This window comes from Lissotriton helveticus, chromosome 12 (genome assembly GCF_964261635.1).
Source record: "Lissotriton helveticus chromosome 12, aLisHel1.1, whole genome shotgun sequence".
NCBI lineage: Eukaryota > Metazoa > Chordata > Amphibia > Caudata > Salamandridae > Lissotriton > Lissotriton helveticus.
Genome location: NC_136073.1, coordinates 879,008,156 through 879,030,009, shown reverse-complemented (window position 1 = coordinate 879,030,009; position 21,854 = coordinate 879,008,156).

The window sequence follows — 21,854 nt, the reverse complement described above, 5'->3', positions numbered from 1 at the left end:
CGTCTATGAGACAGTAAAGGTTAAAAGTTGAATCATTTTCTTACAATTTCTCTTTCTCGGTGTACTGCCACTCCCTAAATTGGAGTCAGTTTTGAACACATTTCAAAATTCTTAAATACATTTTGGAGGACAGGGACGGCTGTAAGGGGTGAAAGGGAGGCCGTTTTTAACCTACGTCTATGAAACAGTAAATTTTAAAAGTTGAATCATTTTCTTACAATTTCTCTTTCTCGGTGTACGGCCACTCCCCAAATTGGAGTCAGTTTTGAACACATTTCAAAATTCTTAAATACATTTTGGAGGACAGGGACGGCTGTAAGGGGTGAAAGGGAGGCCGTTTTTAACCTACGTCTATGAGACAGTAAAGGTTAAAAGTTGAATCATTTTCTTACAATTTCTCATCCCTGACCTACAGAGAATCGAAAAAAGAATTTACGTAGCTATTTGCCGTAAGACATTCAGGATTGGACCATACACTATTGCCTCTGCGCCAGCATTAAAATTGTTTATTAACTTTGTGACCTTAGTTTGCTGCCATCTTTCTCGGTGTACGGCCACTCCCCAAATTGGAGTCAGTTTTGAACACATTTCAAAATTCTTAAATACATTTTGGAGGATAGGGACGGCTGTAAGGGGTGAAAGGGAGGCCGTTTTTAACCTATGTCTATGAGACAGTAAAGGTTAAAAGTTGAATCATTTTCTTACAATTTCTCATCCCTGACCTACAGAGAATCGAAAAAAGAATTTACGTAGCTATTTGCCGTAAGACATTCAGGATTGGACCATACACTATTGCCTCTGCGCCAGCATTAAAATTGTTTATTAACTTTGTGACCTTAGTTTGCTGCCATCTTTCTCGGTGTACGGCCACTCCCCAAATTGGAGTCAGTTTTGAACACATTTCAAAATTCTTAAATACATTTTGGAGGATAGGGACGGCTGTAAGGGGTGAAAGGGAGGCCGTTTTTAACCTACGTCTATGAGACAGTAAAGGTTAAAAGTTGAATCATTTTCTTACAATTTCTCATCCCTGACCTACAGAGAATCGAAAAAAGAATTTACGTAGCTATTTGCCGTAAGACATTCAGGATTGGACCATACACTATTGCCTCTGCTCCAGCATTAAAATTGTTTATTAACTTTGTGACCTTAGTTTGCTGCCATCTTTCTCGGTGTACGGCCACTCCCCAAATTGGAGTCAGTTTTGAACACATTTCAAAATTCTTAAATACATTTTGGAGGATAGGGACGGCTGTAAGGGGTGAAAGGGAGGCCGTTTTTAACCTACGTCTATGAGACAGTAAAGGTTAAAAGTTTAATCATATTCTTACAATTTCTCTTTCTCGGTGTACGGCAACTCCCCAAATTGGAGTCAGTTTTGAACACATTTCAAAATTCTTAAATACATTTTGGAGGACAGGGACGGCTGTAAGGGGTGAAAGGGAGGCCGTTTTTAACCTACGTCTATGAGACAGTAAAGGTTAAAAGTTGAATCATTTTCTTACAATTTCTCATCCCTGACCTACAGAGAATCGAAAAAAGAATTTACGTAGCTATTTGCCGTAAGAGATTCAGGATTGGACCATACACTATTGCTTCTGCTCCAGCATTAAAATTGTTTATTAACTTTGTGACCTTAGTTTGCTGCCATCTTTCTCGGTGTATGGCCACTCCCCAAATTGGAGTCAGTTTTGAACACATTTCAAAATTCTTAAATACATTTTGGAGGACAGGGACGGCTGTAAGGGGTGATAGGGAGGCCGTTTTTAACCTACGTCTATGAGACAGTAAAGGTTAAAAGTTGAATCATTTTCTTACAATTTCTCTTTCTCGGTGTACTGCCACTCCCCAAATTGGAGTCAGTTTTGAACACATTTCAAAATTCTTAAATACATTTTGGAGGACAGGGACGGCTGTAAGGGGTGAAAGGGAGGCCGTTTTTAACCTACGTCTATGAGACAGTAAAGGTTAAAAGTTGAATCATTTTCTTACAATTTCTCTTTCTCGGTGTACTGCCACTCCCCAAATTGGAGTCAGTTTTGAACACATTTCAAAATTCTTAAATACATTTTGGAGGACAGGGACGGCTGTAAGGGGTGAAAGGCAGGCCGTTTTTAACCTACGTCTATGAGACAGTAAAGGTTAAAAGTTGAATCATTTTCTTACAATTTCTCTTTCTCGGTGTACTGCCACTCCCCAAATTGGAGTCAGTTTTGAACACATTTCAAAATTCTTAAATACATTTTGGAGGACAGGGACGGCTGTAAGGGGTGAAAGGGAGGCTGTTTTTAACCTACGTCTATGAGACAGTAAAGGTTAAAAGTTGAATCATTTTCTTACAATTTCTCTTTCTCGGTGTACGGCCACTCCCCAAATTGGAGTCAGTTTTGAACACATTTCAAAATTCTTAAATACATTTTGGAGGACAGGGACGGCTGTAAGGGGTGAAAGGGAGGCCGTTTTAAACCTACGTCTATGAGACAGTAAAGGTTAAAAGTTGAATCATTTTCTTACAATTTCTCATCCCTGACCTACAGAGAATCGAAAAAAGAATTTACGTAACTATTTGCCGTAAGACATTCAGGATTGGACCATACACTATTGCCTCTGCGCCAGCATTAAAATTGTTTATTAACTTTGTGACCTTAGTTTGCTGCCATCTTTCTCGGTGTACGGCCACTCCCCAAATTGGAGTCAGTTTTGAACACATTTCAAAATTCTTAAATACATTTTGGAGGATAGGGACGGCTGTAAGGGGTGAAAGGGAGGCCGTTTTTAACCTACGTCTATGAGACAGTAAAGGTTAAAAGTTGAATCATTTTCTTACAATTTCTCTTTCTCGGTGTACGGCCACTCCCCAAATTGGAGTCAGTTTTGAACACATTTCAAAATTCTTAAATACATTTTGGAGGACAGGGACGGCTGTAAGGGGTGAAAGGGAGGCCGTTTTTAACCTACGTCTATGAGACAGTAAAGGTTAAAAGTTGAATCATTTTCTTACAATTTCTCTTTCTCGGTGTACTGCCACTCCCCAAATTGGAGTCAGTTTTGAACACATTTCAAAATTCTTAAATACATTTTGGAGGACAGGGACGGCTGTAATGGGTGAAAGGGAGGCCGTTTTTAACCTACGTCTATGAGACAGTAAAGGTTAAAAGTTGAATCATTTTCTTACAATTTCTCATCCCTGACCTACAGAGAATCGAAAAAAGAATTTACGTAGCTATTTGCCGTAAGAGATTCAGGATTGGACCATACACTATTGCCTCTGCTCCAGCATTAAAATTGTTTATTAACTTTGTGACCTTAGTTTGCTGCCATCTTTCTCGGTGTATGGCCACTCCCCAAATTGGAGTCAGTTTTGAACACATTTCAAAATTCTTAAATACATTTTGGAGGACAGGGACGGCTGTAAGGGGTGAAAGGGAGGCCGTTTTTAACCTACGTCTATGAGACAGTAAAGGTTAAAAGTTGAATCATTTTCTTACAATTTCTCTTTCTCGGTGTACTGCCACTCCCCAAATTGGAGTCAGTTTTGAACACATTTCAAAATTCTTAAATACATTTTGGAGGACAGGGACGGCTGTAAGGGGTGAAAGGGAGGCCGTTTTTAACCTACGTCTATGAAACAGTAAAGGTTAAAAGTTGAATCATTTTCTTACAATTTCTCTTTCTCGGTGTACGGCCACTCCCCAAATTGGAGTCAGTTTTGAACACATTTCAAAATTCTTAAATACATTTTGGAGGATAGGGACGGCTGCAAGGGGTGAAAGCGAGGCCGTTTTTAACCTACGTCTGAGACAGTAAAGGTTAAAAGTTTAATCATATTCTTACAATTTCTCTTTCTCGGTGTACGGCCACTCCCCAAATTGGAGTCAGTTTTGAACACATTTCAAAATTCTTAAATACATTTTGGAGGACAGGGACGGCTGTAAGGGGTGAAAGGGAGGCCGTTTTTAACCTACGTCTATGAGACAGTAAAGGTTAAAAGTTGAATCATTTTATTACAATTTCTCATCCCTGACCTACAGAGAATCGAAAAAAGAATTTACGTAGCTATTTGCCATAAGACATTCAGGATTGGACCATACACTATTGCCTCTGAGCCAGCATTAAAATTGTTTATTAACTTTGTGACCTTAGTTTGCTGCCATCTTTCTCGGTGTACGGCCACTCCCCAAATTGGAGTCAGTTTTGAACACATTTCAAAATTCTTAAATACATTTTGGAGGACAGGGACGGCTGTAAGGGGTGAAAGGGAGGCCGTTTTTAACCTACGTCTATGAGACAGTAAAGGTTAAAAGTTGAATCATTTTCTTACAATTTCTCATCCCTGACCTACAGAGAATCGAAAAAAGAATTTACGTAGCTATTTGCCGTAAGACATTCAGGATTGGACCATACACTATTGCCTCTGCTCCGGCATTAAAATTGTTTATTAACTTTGTGACCTTAGTTTGCTGCCATCTTTCTCGGTGTACGGCCACTCCCCAAATTGGAGTCAGTTTTGAACACATTTCAAAATTCTTAAATACATTTTGGAGGATAGGGACGGCTGTAAGGGGTGAAAGGGAGGCCGTTTTTAACCTACGTCTATGAGACAGTAAAGGTTAAAAGTTTAATCATATTCTTACAATTTCTCTTTCTCGGTGTACGGCCACTCCCCAAATTGGAGTCAGTTTTGAACACATTTCAAAATTCTTAAATACATTTTGGAGGACAGGGACGGCTGTAAGGGGTGAAAGGGAGGCCGTTTTTAACCTACGTCTATGAGACAGTAAAGGTTAAAAGTTGAATCATTTTCTTACAATTTCTCATCCCTGACCTACAGAGAATCGAAAAAAGAATTTACGTAGCTATTTGCCGTAAGAGATTCAGGATTGGACCATACACTATTGCCTCTGCTCCAGCATTAAAATTGTTTATTAACTTTGTGACCTTAGTTTGCTGCCATCTTTCTCGGTGTATGGCCACTCCCCAAATTGGAGTCAGTTTTGAACACATTTCAAAATTCTTAAATACATTTTGGAGGACAGGGACGGCTGTAAGGGGTGAAAGGGAGGCCATTTTTAACCTACGTCTATGAGACAGTAAAGGTTAAAAGTTGAATCATTTTCTTACAATTTCTCTTTCTTGGTGTACGGCCACTCCCCAAATTGGAGTCAGTTTTGAACACATTTCAAAATTCTTAAATGCATTTTGGAGGATAGGGACGGCTGTAAGGGGTGAAAGGCAGGAAGTTTTTAACCTACGTCTATGAGACAGTAAAGGTTAAAAGTTGAATCATTTTCTTACAATTTCTCTTTCTCGGTGTACGGCCACTCCCCAAATTGGAGTCAGTTTTGAACACATTTCAAAATTCTTAAATACATTTTGGAGGACAGGGACGGCTGTAAGGGATGAAAGGGAGGCCGTTTTTAACCTACGTCTATGAGACAGTAAAGGTTAAAAGTTGAATCATTTTCTTACAATTTCTCATCCCTGACCTACAGAGAATCGAAAAAAGAATTTACGTAGCTAATTGCCGTAAGACATTCAGGATTGGACCATACACTATTGCCTCTGCTCCAGCATTAAAATTGTTTAATAACTTTGTGACCTTAGTTTGCTGCCATCTTTCTCGGTGTACGGCCACTCCCCAAATTGGAGTCAGTTTTGAACACATTTCAAAATTCTTAAATACATTTTGGAGGACAGGGACGGCTGTAAGGGGTGATAGGGAGGCAGTTTTTGACCTACGTCTATGAGACAGTAAAGGTTAAAAGTTGAATCATTTTCTTACAATTTCTCTTTCTCGGTGTACTGCCACTCCCCAAATTGGAGTCAGTTTTGAACACATTTCAAAATTCTTAAATACATTTTGGAGGACAGGGACGGCTGTAAGGGGTGAAAGGGAGGCCGTTTTTAACCTACGTCTATGAGACAGTAAAGGTTAAAAGTTTAATCATATTCTTACAATTTCTCTTTCTCGGTGTACGGCCACTCCCCAAATTGGAGTCAGTTTTGAACACATTTCAAAATTCTTAAATACATTTTGGAGGACAGGGACGGCTGTAAGGGGTGAAAGGGAGGCCGTTTTTAACCTACGTCTATGAGACAGTAAAGGTTAAAAGTTGAATCATTTTCTTACAATTTCTCATCCCTGACCTACAGAGAATCGAAAAAAGAATTTACGTAGCTATTTGCCGTAAGAGATTCAGGATTGGACCATACACTATTGCTTCTGCTCCAGCATTAAAATTGTTTATTAACTTTGTGACCTTAGTTTGCTGCCATCTTTCTCGGTGTATGGCCACTCCCCAAATTGGAGTCAGTTTTGAACACATTTCAAAATTCTTAAATACATTTTGGAGGACAGGGACGGCTGTAAGGGGTGAAAGGGAGGCCGTTTTTAACCTACGTCTATGAGACAGTAAAGGTTAAAAGTTGAATCATTTTCTTACAATTTCTCTTTCTCGGTGTACGGCCACTCCCCAAATTGGAGTCAGTTTTGAACACATTTCAAAATTCTTAAATACATTTTGGAGGACAGGGACGGCTGTAAGGGGTGAAAGGGAGGCCGTTTTTAACCTACGTCTATGAGACAGTAAAGGTTAAAAGTTGAATCATTTTCTTACAATTTCTCATCCCTGACCTACAGAGAATCGAAAAAAGAATTTACGTAGCTATTTGCCGTAAGAGATTCAGGATTGGACCATACACTATTGCCTCTGCTCCAGCATTAAAATTGTTTATTAACTTTGTGACCTTAGTTTGCTGCCATCTTTCTCGGTGTATGGCCACTCCCCAAATTGGAGTCAGTTTTGAACACATTTCCAAATTCTTAAATACATTTTGGAGGACAGGGACGGCTGTAAGGGGTGAAAGGGAGGCCGTTTTTAACCTACGTCTATGAGACAGTAAAGGTTAAAAGTTGAATCATTTTCTTACAATTTCTCTTTCTCGGTGTACTGCCACTCCCCAAATTGGAGTCAGTTTTGAACACATTTCAAAATTCTTAAATACATTTTGGAGGACAGGGACGGCTGTAAGGGGTGAAAGGGAGGCCGTTTTTAACCTACGTCTATGAAACAGTAAAGGTTAAAAGTTGAATCATTTTCTTACAATTTCTCTTTCTCGGTGTACGGCCACTCCCCAAATTGGAGTCAGTTTTGAACACATTTCAAAATTCTTAAATACATTTTGGAGGATAGGGACGGCTGTAAGGGGTGAAAGCGAGGCCGTTTTTAACCTACGTCTGAGACAGTAAAGGTTAAAAGTTTAATCATATTCTTACAATTTCTCTTTCTCGGTGTACGGCCACTCCCCAAATTGGAGTCAGTTTTGAACACATTTCAAAATTCTTAAATACATTTTGGAGGACAGGGACGGCTGTAAGGGGTGAAAGGGAGGCCGTTTTTAACCTACGTCTATGAGACAGTAAAGGTTAAAAGTTGAATCATTTTCTTACAATTTCTCATCCCTGACCTACAGAGAATCGAAAAAAGAATTTACGTAGCTATTTGCCGTAAGACATTCAGGATTGGACCATACACTATTGCCTCTGCTCCGGCATTAAAATTGTTTATTAACTTTGTGACCTTAGTTTGCTGCCATCTTTCTCGGTGTACGGCCACTCCCCAAATTGGAGTCAGTTTTGAACACATTTCAAAATTCTTAAATACATTTTGGAGGATAGGGACGGCTGTAAGGGGTGAAAGGGAGGCCGTTTTTAACCTACGTCTATGAGACAGTAAAGGTTAAAAGTTTAATCATATTCTTACAATTTCTCTTTCTCGGTGTACGGCCACTCCCCAAATTGGAGTCAGTTTTGAACACATTTCAAAATTCTTAAATACATTTTGGAGGACAGGGACGGCTGTAAGGGGTGAAAGGGAGGCCGTTTTTAACCTACGTCTATGAGACAGTAAAGGTTAAAAGTTGAATCATTTTCTTACAATTTCTCATCCCTGACCTACAGAGAATCGAAAAAAGAATTTACGTAGCTATTTGCCGTAAGAGATTCAGGATTGGACCATACACTATTGCCTCTGCTCCAGCATTAAAATTGTTTATTAACTTTGTGACCTTAGTTTGCTGCCATCTTTCTTGGTGTATGGCCACTCCCCAAATTGGAGTCAGTTTTGAACACATTTCAAAATTCTTAAATACATTTTGGAGGACAGGGACGGCTGTAAGGGGTGAAAGGGAGGCCATTTTTAACCTACGTCTATGAGACAGTAAAGGTTAAAAGTTGAATCATTTTCTTACAATTTCTCTTTCTCGGTGTACGGCCACTCCCCAAATTGGAGTCAGTTTTGAACACATTTCAAAATTCTTAAATGCATTTTGGAGGATAGGGACGGCTGTAAGGGGTGAAAGGCAGGAAGTTTTTAACCTACGTCTATGAGACAGTAAAGGTTAAAAGTTGAATCATTTTCTTACAATTTCTCTTTCTCGGTGTACGGCCACTCCCCAAATTGGAGTCAGTTTTGAACACATTTCAAAATTCTTAAATACATTTTGGAGGACAGGGACGGCTGTAAGGGGTGAAAGGGAGGCCGTTTTTAACCTACGTCTATGAGACAGTAAAGGTTAAAAGTTGAATCATTTTCTTACAATTTCTCATCCCTGACCTACAGAGAATCGAAAAAAGAATTTACGTAGCTAATTGCCGTAAGACATTCAGGATTGGACCATACACTATTGCCTCTGCTCCAGCATTAAAATTGTTTAATAACTTTGTGACCTTAGTTTGCTGCCATCTTTCTCGGTGTACGGCCACTCCCCAAATTGGAGTCAGTTTTGAACACATTTCAAAATTCTTAAATACATTTTGGAGGACAGGGACGGCTGTAAGGGGTGATAGGGAGGCAGTTTTTGACCTACGTCTATGAGACAGTAAAGGTTAAAAGTTGAATCATTTTCTTACAATTTCTCTTTCTTGGTGTACTGCCACTCCCCAAATTGGAGTCAGTTTTGAACACATTTCAAAATTCTTAAATACATTTTGGAGGACAGGGACGGCTGTAAGGGGTGAAAGGGAGGCCGTTTTTAACCTACGTCTATGAGACAGTAAAGGTTAAAAGTTTAATCATATTCTTACAACTTCTCTTTCTCGGTGTACGGCCACTCCCCAAATTGGAGTCAGTTTTGAACACATTTCAAAATTCTTAAATACATTTTGGAGGACAGGGACGGCTGTAAGGGGTGAAAGGGAGGCCGTTTTTAACCTACGTCTATGAGACAGTAAAGGTTAAAAGTTGAATCATTTTCTTACAATTTCTCATCCCTGACCTACAGAGAATCGAAAAAAGAATTTACGTAGCTATTTGCCGTAAGAGATTCAGGATTGGACCATACACTATTGCTTCTGCTCCAGCATTAAAATTGTTTATTAACTTTGTGACCTTAGTTTGCTGCCATCTTTCTCGGTGTATGGCCACTCCCCAAATTGGAGTCAGTTTTGAACACATTTCAAAATTCTTAAATACATTTTGGAGGACAGGGACGGCTGTAAGGGGTGATAGGGAGGCCGTTTTTGACCTACGTCTATGAGACAGTAAAGGTTAAAAGTTGAATCATTTTCTTACAATTTCTCTTTCTCGGTGTACTGCCACTCCCCAAATTGGAGTCAGTTTTGAACACATTTCAAAATTCTTAAATACATTTTGGAGGACAGGGACGGCTGTAAGGGGTGAAAGGGAGGCCGTTTTTAACCTACATCTATGAGACAGTAAAGGTTAAAAGTTGAATCATTTTCTTACAATTTCTCTTTCTCGGTGTACTGCCACTCCCCAAATTGGAGTCAGTTTTGAACACATTTCAAAATTCTTAAATACATTTTGGAGGACAGGGACGGCTGTAAGGGGTGAAAGGGAGGCAGTTTTTAACCTACGTCTATGAGACAGTAAAGGTTAAAAGTTGAATCATTTTATTACAATTTCTCATCCCTGACCTACAGAGAATCGAAAAAAGAATTTACGTAGCTATTTGCCATAAGACATTCAGGATTGGACCATACACTATTGCCTCTGCGCCAGCATTAAAATTGTTTATTAACTTTGTGACCTTAGTTTGCTGCCATCTTTCTCGGTGTATGGCCACTCCCCAAATTGGAGTCAGTTTTGAACACATTTCAAAATTCTTAAATACATTTTGGAGGATAGGGACGGCTGTAAGGGGTGAAAGCGAGGCCGTTTTTAACCTACGTCTATGAGACAGTAAAGGTTAAAAGTTTAATCATATTCTTACAATTTCTCTTTCTCGGTGTACGGCCACTCCCCAAATTGGAGTCAGTTTTGAACACATTTCAAAATTCTTAAATACATTTTGGAGGACAGGAACGGCTGTAAGGGGTGAAAGGGAGGCCGTTTTTAACCTACGTCTATGAGACAGTAAAGGTTAAAAGTTGAATCATTTTCTTACAATTTCTCATCCCTGACCTACAGAGAATCGAAAAAAGAATTTACGTAGCTATTTGCCGTAAGACATTCAGGATTGGACCATACACTATTGCCTCTGCTCCAGCATTAAAATTGTTTATTAACTTTGTGACCTTAGTTTGCTGCCATCTTTCTCGGTGTACGGCCACTCCCCAAATTGGAGTCAGTTTTGAACACATTTCAAAATTCTTAAATACATTTTGGAGGATAGGGACGGCTGTAAGGGGTGAAAGGGAGGCCGTTTTTAACCTACGTCTATGAGACAGTAAAGGTTAAAAGTTTAATCATATTCTTACAATTTCTCTTTCTCGGTGTACGGCCACTCCCCAAATTGGTGTCAGTTTTGAACACATTTCAAAATTCTTAAATACATTTTGGAGGACAGGGACGGCTGTAAGGGGTGAAAGGGAGGCCATTTTTAACCTACGTCTATGAGACAGTAAAGGTTAAAAGTTGAATCATTTTCTTACAATTTCTCATCCCTGACCTACAGAGAATCGAAAAAAGAATTTACGTAGCTATTTGCCGTAAGAGATTCAGGATTGGACCATACACTATTGCCTCTGCTCCAGCATTAAAATTGTTTATTAACTTTGTGACCTTAGTTTGCTGCCATCTTTCTCGGTGTATGGCCACTCCCCAAATTGGAGTCAGTTTTGAACACATTTCAAAATTCTTAAATACATTTTGGAGGACAGGGACGGCTGTAAGGGGTGAAAGGGAGGCCGTTTTTAACCTACATCTATGAGACAGTAAAGGTTAAAAGTTGAATCATTTTCTTACAATTTCTCTTTCTCGGTGTACTGCCACTCCCTAAATTGGAGTCAGTTTTGAACACATTTCAAAATTCTTAAATACATTTTGGAGGACAGGGACGGCTGTAAGGGGTGAAAGGGAGGCCGTTTTTAACCTACGTCTATGAAACAGTAAATTTTAAAAGTTGAATCATTTTCTTACAATTTCTCTTTCTCGGTGTACGGCCACTCCCCAAATTGGAGTCAGTTTTGAACACATTTCAAAATTCTTAAATACATTTTGGAGGACAGGGACGGCTGTAAGGGGTGAAAGGGAGGCCGTTTTTAACCTACGTCTATGAGACAGTAAAGGTTAAAAGTTGAATCATTTTCTTACAATTTCTCATCCCTGACCTACAGAGAATCGAAAAAAGAATTTACGTAGCTATTTGCCGTAAGACATTCAGGATTGGACCATACACTATTGCCTCTGCGCCAGCATTAAAATTGTTTATTAACTTTGTGACCTTAGTTTGCTGCCATCTTTCTCGGTGTACGGCCACTCCCCAAATTGGAGTCAGTTTTAAACACATTTCAAAATTCTTAAATACATTTTGGAGGATAGGGACGGCTGTAAGGGGTGAAAGGGAGGCCGTTTTTAACCTACGTCTATGAGACAGTAAAGGTTAAAAGTTGAATCATTTTCTTACAATTTCTCTTTCTCGGTGTACGGCCACTCCCCAAATTGGAGTCAGTTTTGAACACATTTCAAAATTCTTAAATACATTTTGGAGGACAGGGACGGCTGTAAGGGGTGAAAGGGAGGCCGTTTTTAACCTACGTCTATGAGACAGTAAAGGTTAAAAGTTGAATCATTTTCTTACAATTTCTCATCCCTGACCTACAGAGAATCGAAAAAAGAATTTACGTAGCTATTTGCCGTAAGACATTCAGGATTGGACCATACACTATTGCCTCTGCTCCAGCATTAAAATTGTTTAATAACTTTGTGACCTTAGTTTGCTGCCATCTTTCTCGGTGTACGGCCACTCCCCAAATTGGAGTCAGTTTTGAACACATTTCAAAATTCTTAAATGCATTTTGGAGGACAGGGACGGCTGTAAGGGGTGAAAGGGAGGCCGTTTTTAACCTACGTCTATGAGACAGTAAAGGTTAAAAGTTGAATCATTTTATTACAATTTCTCATCCCTGACCTACAGAGAATCGAAAAAAGAATTTACGTAGCTATTTGCCGTAAGACATTCAGGATTGGACCATACACTATTGCCTCTGCTCCAGCATTAAAATTGTTTATTAACTTTGTGACCTTAGTTTGCTGCCATCTTTCTCGGTGTACGGCCACTCCCCAAATTGGAGTCAGTTTTGAACACATTTCAAAATTCTTAAATACATTTTTGAGGACAGGGACGGCTGTAAGGGGTGAAAGGGAGGCCGTTTTTAACCTACGTCTATGAGACAGTAAAGGTTAAAAGTTGAATCATTTTCTTACAATTTCTCATCCCTGACCTACAGAGAATCGAAAAAAGAATTTACGTAGCTATTTGCCGTAAGACATTCAGGATTGGACCATACACTATTGCCTCTGCTCCAGCATTAAAATTGTTTATTAACTTTGTGACCTTAGTTTGCTGCCATCTTTCTCGGTGTACGGCCACTCCCCAAATTGGAGTCAGTTTTGAACACATTTCAAAATTCTTAAATACATTTTGGAGGACAGGGACGGCTGTAAGGGGTGAAAGGGAGGCCGTTTTTAACCTACATCTATGAGACAGTAAAGGTTAAAAGTTGAATCATTTTCTTACAATTTCTCTTTCTCGGTGTACTGCCACTCCCTAAATTGGAGTCAGTTTTGAACACATTTCAAAATTCTTAAATACATTTTGGAGGACAGGGACGGCTGTAAGGGGTGAAAGGGAGGCCGTTTTTAACCTACGTCTATGAAACAGTAAATTTTAAAAGTTGAATCATTTTCTTACAATTTCTCTTTCTCGGTGTACGGCCACTCCCCAAATTGGAGTCAGTTTTGAACACATTTCAAAATTCTTAAATACATTTTGGAGGACAGGGACGGCTGTAAGGGGTGAAAGGGAGGCCGTTTTTAACCTACGTCTATGAGACAGTAAAGGTTAAAAGTTGAATCATTTTCTTACAATTTCTCATCCCTGACCTACAGAGAATCGAAAAAAGAATTTACGTAGCTATTTGCCGTAAGACATTCAGGATTGGACCATACACTATTGCCTCTGCGCCAGCATTAAAATTGTTTATTAACTTTGTGACCTTAGTTTGCTGCCATCTTTCTCGGTGTACGGCCACTCCCCAAATTGGAGTCAGTTTTAAACACATTTCAAAATTCTTAAATACATTTTGGAGGATAGGGACGGCTGTAAGGGGTGAAAGGGAGGCCGTTTTTAACCTACGTCTATGAGACAGTAAAGGTTAAAAGTTGAATCATTTTCTTACAATTTCTCTTTCTCGGTGTACGGCCACTCCCCAAATTGGAGTCAGTTTTGAACACATTTCAAAATTCTTAAATACATTTTGGAGGACAGGGACGGCTGTAAGGGGTGAAAGGGAGGCCGTTTTTAACCTACGTCTATGAGACAGTAAAGGTTAAAAGTTGAATCATTTTCTTACAATTTCTCATCCCTGACCTACAGAGAATCGAAAAAAGAATTTACGTAGCTATTTGCCGTAAGACATTCAGGATTGGACCATACACTATTGCCTCTGCTCCAGCATTAAAATTGTTTAATAACTTTGTGACCTTAGTTTGCTGCCATCTTTCTCGGTGTACGGCCACTCCCCAAATTGGAGTCAGTTTTGAACACATTTCAAAATTCTTAAATGCATTTTGGAGGACAGGGACGGCTGTAAGGGGTGAAAGGGAGGCCGTTTTTAACCTACGTCTATGAGACAGTAAAGGTTAAAAGTTGAATCATTTTATTACAATTTCTCATCCCTGACCTACAGAGAATCGAAAAAAGAATTTACGTAGCTATTTGCCATAAGACATTCAGGATTGGACCATACACTATTGCCTCTGCGCCAGCATTAAAATTGTTTATTAACTTTGTGACCTTAGTTTGCTGCCATCTTTCTCGGTGTACGGCCACTCCCCAAATTGGAGTCAGTTTTGAACACATTTCAAAATTCTTAAATACATTTTTGAGGACAGGGACGGCTGTAAGGGGTGAAAGGGAGGCCGTTTTTAACCTACGTCTATGAGACAGTAAAGGTTAAAAGTTGAATCATTTTCTTACAATTTCTCATCCCTGACCTACAGAGAATCGAAAAAAGAATTTACGTAGCTATTTGCCGTAAGACATTCAGGATTAGACCATACACTATTGCCTCTGCTCCAGCATTAAAATTGTTTATTAACTTTGTGACCTTAGTTTGCTGCCATCTTTCTCGGTGTACGGCCACTCCCCAAATTGGAGTCAGTTTTGAACACATTTCAAAATTCTTAAATACATTTTGGAGGATAGGGACGGTTGTAAGGGGTGAAAGGGAGGCCGTTTTTAACCTACGTCTATGAGACAGTAAAGGTTAAAAGTTTAATCACATTCTTACAATTTCTCTTTCTCGGTGTACGGCCACTCCCCAAATTGGAGTCAGTTTTGAACACATTTCAAAATTCTTAAATACATTTTGGAGGACAGGGACGGCTGTAAGGGGTGAAAGGGAGGCCGTTTTTAACCTACGTCTATGAGACAGTAAAGGTTAAAAGTTGAATCATTTTCTTACAATTTCTCATCCCTGACCTACAGAGAATCGAAAAAAGAATTTACGTAGCTATTTGCCGTAAGAGATTCAGGATTGGACCATACACTATTGCTTCTGCTCCAGCATTAAAATTGTTTATTAACTTTGTGACCTTAGTTTGCTGCCATCTTTCTCGGTGTATGGCCACTCCCCAAATTGGAGTCAGTTTTGAACACATTTCAAAATTCTTAAATAAATTTTGGAGGACAGGGACGGCTGTAAGGGGTGATAGGGAGGCCATTTTTAACCTACGTCTATGAGACAGTAAAGGTTAAAAGTTGAATCATTTTCTTACAATTTCTCTTTCTCGGTGTACTGCCACTCCCCAAATTGGAGTCAGTTTTGAACACATTTCAAAATTCTTAAATACATTTTGGAGGACAGGGACGGCTGTAAGGGGTGAAAGGGAGGCCGTTTTTAACCTACGTCTATGAGACAGTAAAGGTTAAAAGTTGAATCATTTTCTTACAATTTCTCTTTCTCGGTGTACTGCCACTCCCCAAATTGGAGTCAGTTTTGAACACATTTCAAAATTCTTAAATACATTTTGGAGGACAGGGACGGCTGTAAGGGGTGAAAGGGAGGCCGTTTTTAACCTACGTCTATGAGACAGTAAAGGTTAAAAGTTGAATCATTTTCTTACAATTTCTCTTTCTCGGTGTACTGCCACTCCCCAAATTGGAGTCAGTTTTGAACACATTTCAAAATTCTTAAATACATTTTGGAGGACAGGGACGGCTATAAGGGGTGAAAGGGAGGCTGTTTTTAACCTACGTCTATGAGACAGTAAAGGTTAAAAGTTGAATCATTTTCTTACAATTTCTCTTTCTCGGTGTACGGCCACTCCCCAAATTGGAGTCAGTTTTGAACACATTTCAAAATTCTTAAATACATTTTGGAGGACAGGGACGGCTGTAAGGGGTGAAAGGGAGGCCGTTTTAAACCTACGTCTATGAGACAGTAAAGGTTAAAAGTTGAATCATTTTCTTACAATTTCTCATCCCTGACCTACAGAGAATCGAAAAAAGAATTTACGTAGCTATTTGCCGTAAGACATTCAGGATTGGACCATATACTATTGCCTCTGCGCCAGCATTAAAATTGTTTATTAACTTTGTGACCTTAGTTTGCTGCCATCTTTCTCGGTGTACGGCCACTCCCCAAATTGGAGTCAGTTTTGAACACATTTCAAAATTCTTAAATACATTTTGGAGGATAGGGACGGCTGTAAGGGGTGAAAGGGAGGCCGTTTTTAACCTACGTCTATGAGACAGTAAAGGTTAAAAGTTGAATCATTTTCTTACAATTTCTCTTTCTCGGTGTACGGCCACTCCCCAAATTGGAGTCAGTTTTGAACACATTTCAAAATTCTTAAATACATTTTGGAGGACAGGGACGGCTGTAAGGGGTGAAAGGGAGGCCGTTTTTAACCTACGTCTATGAGACAGTAAAGGTTAAAAGTTGAATCATTTTCTTACAATTTCTCTTTCTCGGTGTACTGCCACTCCCCAAATTGGAGTCAGTTTTGAACACATTTCAAAATTCTTAAATACATTTTGGAGGACAGGGACGGCTGTAATGGGTGAAAGGGAGGCCGTTTTTAACCTACGTCTATGAGACAGTAAAGGTTAAAAGTTGAATCATTTTCTTACAATTTCTCTTTCTCGGTGTACTGCCATTCCCCAAATTGGAGTCAGTTTTGAACACATTTCAAAATTCTTAAATACATTTTGGAGGACAGGGACGGCTGTAAGGGGTGAAAGGGAGGCCGTTTTTAACCTTCGTCTATGAGACAGTAAAGGTTAAAAGTTGAATCATTTTCTTACAATTTCTCTTTCTCGGTGTACGGCCACTCCCCAAATTGGAGTCAGTTTTGAACACATTTCAAAATTCTTAAATACATTTTGGAGGACAGGGACGGCTGTAAGGGGTGAAAGGGAGGCCGTTTTTAACCTACGTCTATGAGACAGTAAAGGTTAAAAGTTGAATCATTTTCTTACAATTTCTCATCCCTGACCTACAGAGAATCAAAAAAAGAATTTACGTAGCTATTTGCCGTAAGAGATTCAGGATTGGACCATACACTATTGCCTCCGCTCCAGCATTAAAATTGTTTATTAACTTTGTGACCTTAGTTTGCTGCCATCTTTCTCGGTGTACGGCCACTCCCCAAATTGGAGTCAGTTTTAACACATTTCAAAATTCTTAAATACATTTTGGAGGACAGGGACGGCTGTAAGGGGTGAAAGGGAGGCCGTTTTTAACCTACGTCTATGAGACAGTAAAGGTTAAAAGTTGAATCATTTTCTTACAATTTCTCTTTCTCGGTGTACGGCCACTCCCCAAATTGGAGTCAGTTTTGAACACATTTCAAAATTCTTAAATACATTTTGGAGGACAGGGACGGCTGTAAGGGGTGAAAGGGAGGCCGTTTTTAACCTACGTCTATGAGACAGTAAAGGTTAAAAGTTGAATCATTTTCTTACAATTTCTCATCCCTGACCTACAGAGAATCGAAAAAAGAATTTACGTAGCTATTTGCCGTAAGAGATTCAGGATTGGACCATACACTATTGCCTCTGCTCCAGCATTAAAATTGTTTATTAACTTTGTGACCTTAGTTTGCTGCCATCTTTCTCGGTGTATGGCCACTCCCCAAATTGGAGTCAGTTTTGAACACATTTCAAAATTCTTAAATACATTTTGGAGGACAGGGACGGCTGTAAGGGGTGAAAGGGAGGCCGTTTTTAACCTACGTCTATGAGACAGTAAAGGTTAAAAGTTGAATCATTTTCTTACAATTTCTCTTTCTCGGTGTACTGCCACTCCCCAAATTGGAGTCAGTTTTGAACACATTTCAAAATTCTTAAATACATTTTGGAGGACAGGGACGGCTGTAAGGGGTGAAAGGGAGGCCGTTTTTAACCTACGTCTATGAAACAGTAAAGGTTAAAAGTTGAATCATTTTCTTATAATTTCTCTTTCTCGGTGTACGGCCACTCCCCAAATTGGAGTCAGTTTTGAACACATTTCAAAATTCTTAAATACATTTTGGAGGATAGGGACGGCTGTAAGGGGTGAAAGCGAGGCCGTTTTTAACCTACGTCTGAGACAGTAAAGGTTAAAAGTTTAATCATATTCTTACAATTTCTCTTTCTCGGTGTACGGCCTCTCCCCAAATTGGAGTCAGTTTTGTACACATTTCAAAATTCTTAAATACATTTTGGATGACAGGGACGGCTGTAAGGGGTGAAAGGGAGGCCGTTTTTAACCTACGTCTATGAGACAGTAAAGGTTAAAAGTTGAATCATTTTATTACAATTTCTCATCCCTGACCTACAGAGAATCGAAAAAAGAATTTACGTAGCTATTTGCCATAAGACATTCAGGATTGGACCATACACTATTGCCTCTGAGCCAGCATTAAAATTGTTTATTAACTTTGTGACCTTAGTTTGCTGCCATCTTTCTCGGTGTACGGCCACTCCCCGAATTGGAGTCAGTTTTGAACACATTTCAAAATTCTTAAATACATTTTGGAGGACAGGGACGGCTGTAAGGGGTGAAAGGGAGGCCGTTTTTAACCTACGTCTATGAGACAGTAAAGGTTAAAAGTTGAATCATTTTCTTACAATTTCTCATCCCTGACCTACAGAGAATCAAAAAAAGAATTTACGTAGCTATTTGCCGTAAGACATTCAGGATTGGACCATACACTATTGCCTCAGCTCCGGCATTAAAATTGTTTATTAGGGGTGAAAGGGAGGCCGTTTTTAACCTACGTCTATGAGACAGTAAAGGTTAAAAGTTGAATCATTTTCTTACAATTTCTCTTTCTCGGTGTACGGCCACTCCCCAAATTGGAGTCAGTTTTGAACACATTTCAAAATTCTTAAATACATTTTGGAGGACAGGGACGGCTGTAAGGGGTGAAAGGGAGGCCATTTTTAACCTACGTCTATGAGACAGTAAAGGTTAAAAGTTGAATCATTTTCTTACAATTTCTCTTTCTCGGTGTACTGCCACTCCCCAAATTGGAGTCAGTTTTGAACACATTTCAAAATTCTTAAATACATTTTGGAGGACAGGGACGGCTGTAAGGGGTGAAAGGGAGGCCGTTTTTAACCTACGTCTATGAAACAGTAAAGGTTAAAAGTTGAATCATTTTCTTACAATTTCTCTTTCTCGGTGTACGGCCACTCCCCAAATTGGAGTCAGTTTTGAACACATTTCAAAATTCTTAAATACATTTTGGAGGACAGGGACGGCTGTAAGGGGTGAAAGGGAGGCCGTTTTTAACCTACGTCTATGAGACAGTAAAGGTTAAAAGTTGAATCATTTTCTTACAATTTCTCATCCCTGACCTACAGAGAATCGAAAAAAGAATTTACGTAGCTATTTGCCGTAAGACATTCAGGATTGGACCATACACTATTGCCTCTGCGCCAGCATTAAAATTGTTTATTAACTTTGTGACCTTAGTTTTCTGCCATCTTTCTCGGTGTACGGCCACTCCCCAAATTGGAGTCAGTTTTGAACACATTTCAAAATTCTTAAATGCATTTTGGAGGATAGGGACGGCTGTAAGGGGTGAAAGGCAGGAAGTTTTTAACCTACGTCTATGAGACAGTAAAGGTTAAAAGTTGAATCATTTTCTTACAATTTCTCTTTCTCGGTGTACGGCCACTCCCCAAATTGGAGTCAGTTTTGAACACATTTCAAAATTCTTAAATACATTTTGGAGGACAGGGACGGCTGTAAGGGGTGAAAGGGAGGCCGTTTTTAACCTACGTCTATGAGACAGTAAAGGTTAAAAGTTGAATCATTTTCTTACAATTTCTCATCCCTGACCTACAGAGAATCGAAAAAAGAATTTACGTAGCTAATTGCCGTAAGACATTCAGTATTGGACCATACACTATTGCCTCTGCTCCAGCATTAAAATTGTTTAATAACTTTGTGACCTTAGTTTGCTGCCATCTTTCTCGGTGTACGGCCACTCCCCAAATTGGAGTCAGTTTTGAACACATTTCAAAATTCTTAAATACATTTTGGAGGACAGGGACGGCTGTAAGGGGTGATAGGGAGGCCGTTTTTGACCTACGTCTATGAGACAGTAAAGGTTAAAAGTTGAATCATTTTCTTACAATTTCTCTTTCTCGGTGTACTGCCACTCCCCAAATTGGAGTCAGTTTTGAACACATTTCAAAATTCTTAAATACATTTTGGAGGACAGGGACGGCTGTAAGGGGTGAAAGGGAGGCCGTTTTTAACCTACGTCTATGAGACAGTAAAGGTTAAAAGTTTAATCATATTCTTACAATTTCTCTTTCTCGGTGTACGGCCACTCCCCAAATTGGAGTCAGTTTTGAACACATTTCAAAATTCTTAAATACATTTTGGAGGACAGGGACGGCTGTAAGGGGTGAAAGGGAGGCCGTTTTTAACCTACGTCTATGAGACAGTAAAGGTTAAAAGTTGAATCATTTTCTTACAATTTCTCATCCCTGACCTACAGAGAATCGAAAAAAGAATTTACGTAGCTATTTGCCGTAAGAGATTCAGGATTGGACCATACACTATTGCTTCTGCTCCAGCATTAAAATTGTTTATTAACTTTGTGACCTTAGTTTGCTGCCATCTTTCTCGGTGTATGGCCACTCCCCAAATTGGAGTCAGTTTTGAACACATTTCAAAATTCTTAAATACATTTTGGAGGACAGGGACGGCTGTAAGGGGTGATAGGGAGGCCGTTTTTGACCTACGTCTATGAGACAGTAAAGGTTAAAAGTTGAATCATTTTCTTACAATTTCTCTTTCTCGGTGTACTGCCACTCCCCAAATTGGAGTCAGTTTTGAACACATTTCAAAATTCTTAAATACATTTTGGAGGACAGGGACGGCTGTAATGGGTGAAAGGGAGGCCGTTTTTAACCTACGTCTATGAGACAGTAAAGGTTAAAAGTTGAATCATTTTCTTACAATTTCTCTTTCTCGGTGTACTGCCATTCCCCAAATTGGAGTCAGTTTTGAACACATTTCAAAATTCTTAAATACATTTTGGAGGACAGGGACGGCTGTAAGGGGTGAAAGGGAGGCCGTTTTTAACCTACGTCTATGAGACAGTAAAGGTTAAAAGTTGAATCATTTTCTTACAATTTCTCTTTCTCGGTGTACGGCCACTCCCCAAATTGGAGTCAGTTTTGAACACATTTCAAAATTCTTAAATACATTTTGGAGGACAGGGACGGCTGTAAGGGGTGAAAGGGAGGCCGTTTTTAACCTACGTCTATGAGACAGTAAAGGTTAAAAGTTGAATCATTTTCTTACAATTTCTCATCCCTGACCTACAGAGAATCAAAAAAAGAATTTACGTAGCTATTTGCCGTAAGAGATTCAGGATTGGACCATACACTATTGCCTCCGCTCCAGCATTAAAATTGTTTATTAACTTTGTGACCTTAGTTTGCTGCCATCTTTCTCGGTGTACGGCCACTCCCCAAATTGGAGTCAGTTTTAACACATTTCAAAATTCTTAAATACATTTTGGAGGACAGGGACGGCTGTAAGGGGTGAAAGGGAGGCCGTTTTTAACCTACGTCTATGAGACAGTAAAGGTTAAAAGTTGAATCATTTTCTTACAATTTCTCTTTCTCGGTGTACGGCCACTCCCCAAATTGGAGTCAGTTTTGAACACATTTCAAAATTCTTAAATACATTTTGGAGGACAGGGACGGCTGTAAGGGGTGAAAGGGAGGCCGTTTTTAACCTACGTCTATGAGACAGTAAAGGTTAAAAGTTGAATCATTTTCTTACAATTTCTCATCCCTGACCTACAGAGAATCGAAAAAAGAATTTACGTAGCTATTTGCCGTAAGAGATTCAGGATTGGACCATACACTATTGC